We start from the raw sequence: 3134 nt of genomic DNA, 5'->3' as shown, positions 1-3134 counted from the left end.
GGCTAAATTCAATTTTTAACATCATTCTACCCAAAGCAAAAGCCAATAAAGATTTAGTTCACCATATAAAGTGAAAGTATATCACTAAAGAGAAATCAAAACTATAAAACACTAAAAAACCACATACCACATTGGAATCAATGGCTTCAGAAGAAGGATCTACTTTCAGATTATGGACAATACCAGTTATAGCAATGTCTGCCCCATATCCTTTGGAAACAACAAAGATGGAAGATCACCAAAGCTTTTACTGTTTGTTGTCAATCAGTCAGCATCAGTCAAAGGAAGATGCTGAAATAAGACTCAAACAATACAACAGTAGTCTGACCACCAAACAGCAGATTGTTTGTATCATCAACAACTCCCATAAAAGGAGAAAAGAAAAAGGCCTCTCTCAACTCTGCTCTTTTCAGTTAATGACAGCAGCAGCTCTACTTAAAAATTTCATAACCTCTATCACTTAAACAGGACACCAGGAGGAAAAAAGAAATGAAAATCAGAATATGATGGAACTCTAGAGCTATGGTTTGCCATCATGCTTTATTGTCTCCAACTACATCCCTTTGGTAGTAACGACAACAATCAGATCATCGAATTTCTCAGTCTTCCCCAGTAAACCTCAATCTATAACAAGTAAGAACAAAAACATTACAACTGCAAACATCATTGTATGCAAACAACTACCTCCCAAAAATAAAAAGTAAACAGGAGTCTGGTTGTTGAGATCAAGTAACTAGTGTAGCCAAAGAGAAGAATTATATATTCTTGTCTTTTTGAAAGAAACGAAGGGGGGTGGTTTGATAAAACCGCAGAAATAATCAACCATGCTGGTTAAAAAAGCATGGCTATTTGAATTTGATCACTTCAAATAAGAAAAGAAGAAGAAGAAGAAGAAGAAGGTAGTAAGGATAATTAATTTGACATGACAAATATTAAAAACTAACATTAATAGTGCCAACCTTCGCTTTTAGAATGAGACGGCCCTTAGATTCATCCTTCATGTCAACTGTAGACATCAAAATCCCTGCTTATGATGGAAAAACAGATTATTATTATTTGTAATTCGCAAGTGTTGATAAGGGAACATGATAGGCAACAACCCAAGTTAGGCTTACTCTTCTCAATAGCCAGCCCTTTTTTCTTCAAAATCTCTGCAACTGTGATGGCCGTTGTGAGCGTTGAGGTAGAAAAAGCAAGCAAGTTAAGCTAACGTAATGGTGATAATAAATAACTCAAGAATGCTATTGAATCTCATAACATGTATAAATGATTTGAACCCATTTATTTGGTTCTGTTAATCATGTTAATAACCTATGAGGATTTTATTTTAAAAAAAATCCTACTTAGTTCTATTAATCATGTTAATAACCTATGAGGATTTTTTTTTTTAATAATCTCCTACCTGCATATAATCATTTCCACTTTTAAGATCTGTGTATAGTAACCCGATGCATGCTTAGAGGAAACCTATGCTTCAAAAGGAATCTAGTTGATTTTAAAAGGCTCCAATTGGCCCCTTAAATAAAAGATTGTGGTAGTATTGCAAGAAAATTGGGATAAGGTGAGGTGAGCAAAGGGAAAATACTAACCCTATCCAGCTCCCTTTGGGCAATCTTGCTGTCATGTAAACCTCTCAGAACATTCTTACATGCATCAACACAACAACTTTATAGACCTATATGATAAAGGAAAGAATTAGAGAGAAACAGACTAGAGAATACAAGAATTTAAGTCAGCACGTGGATGTACACTGGATTGTTACCTTGCCAGGAGTTGAAGTTACTGAGACCACATACCACTTGAGTTTCAACCTATCAAACTGGCTTAGCTCAAAGGATACATCATATGAATTCATTTTAACCCATTTTGTTGAATATCCAAATGCAAGGATTTTTTATTATTTATTTATTATTATTATTATTTTGTGATATGCAATAACTTTTCAGAATTCATATGTAGGTGCATACTTGTGCTCATTCACATGGACTTTGACTATCTTTCTTAAATTTCTTTGGGTTTTCTAATTTTCGTATCTAATTTTGAATTTCTAGGCCCTTAAATAAGATTCGAGGTGCCATCAACAATGCTAACAAAATCCTCCAGGTTAGATTATTGTTCGAACCTGATTTTATTTAAATGATCTTGATAATCCATTTTATTTAAATGAACAGACCCGGATGTGCATCGGAACTATCTAGATGTTGAGCGGGGGTCCCTGGAAGGTGGGAATCACTGTTATGACCATGATGAAGCTGTCCATTTCCTATGTACAACATTGGAGTGGCCTGGCTATTTGGATAGGCCGTGTTTATGTATTTGCTTGAAATTAAGGGAGCAGATCCGGATGTGCGTCGGAGCTATCCGGATGAGCGGGGGTCCCTGGAAGGTGGGAACCGCTATTATAACCATGATGAAGCTGTTCATTTCCTATGGACAGCATTGGAGGGGCCTAGCCATTTGGATAGGCCGTGTTTATGTATTTGCTTGAAATTAATGGAGCAGACCCGGATGTGCGTCGGAACTATCAGGATGAGCGGGGGTCCCTGGAAGGTGAGAACCGCTGTTATGACCATGCTGAAACTATCCATTTCCTATGGACAGCATTGGAGGGGCCTGGCCATTTGGACAGGCCATGTTTATGTATTTGCTTGAAATTAATGGAGCAGACCCAGATGTGCGCCAGAGCTATCCAAATGAGCGGGGGTCCCTAGAAGGTGGGAACCACTGTTATGACCATGATGAAGCTATCCATTTCCTATGGACAGCATTGGAGGGGCCTGGCCATTTGGATAGGTCGTGTTTATGTATTTGCTTGAAATTAATGGAGCAGACCCGGATGTGCGTCGGAGCTATCTGGATGAGCAGGGGTCCTTGGAAGGTGAGAACTACTGTTATGACCATGATGAAACTGTCCATTTCCTATGGACAACATTAGAGGGGCCTGCCCATTTGGACAGGCCGTGTTTATATCTATATTTGTAGGGACCATACCCTTAACCTAAACCACACCCTAAACCTATAACCTAAACCTATTCTCAATTCCCTAAAGCTATAACCTATAACCTATAACCTAAACCTAACCCTAAACCAAAACCTATAACCTAAACCTTAACCAATAACCTATAATCTAAACT

At 37.8% G+C, this 3134-nt stretch overlaps 1 long non-coding RNA gene across 1 annotated transcript; it reads right to left on the bottom strand.

Annotated features, from left to right (window-relative positions):
* Nucleotides 1-324: 324 nt before the first annotated feature.
* Nucleotides 325-1848, bottom strand: LOC131240048 (uncharacterized). The gene is made up of 3 exons (XR_009168606.1): nt 1763-1848; nt 1116-1675; nt 325-1024 (listed from the first exon to the last, which is right to left on the bottom strand). It is a non-coding gene; the product is annotated as an uncharacterized LOC131240048 (long non-coding RNA).
* Nucleotides 1849-3134: the final 1286 nt, after the last annotated feature.

This window comes from Magnolia sinica, chromosome 1, assembly GCF_029962835.1.
Source record: "Magnolia sinica isolate HGM2019 chromosome 1, MsV1, whole genome shotgun sequence".
Classification (NCBI taxonomy): Eukaryota; Viridiplantae; Streptophyta; class Magnoliopsida; order Magnoliales; family Magnoliaceae; genus Magnolia; species Magnolia sinica.
This window is presented reverse-complemented; position numbering and strand designations above follow the sequence as displayed.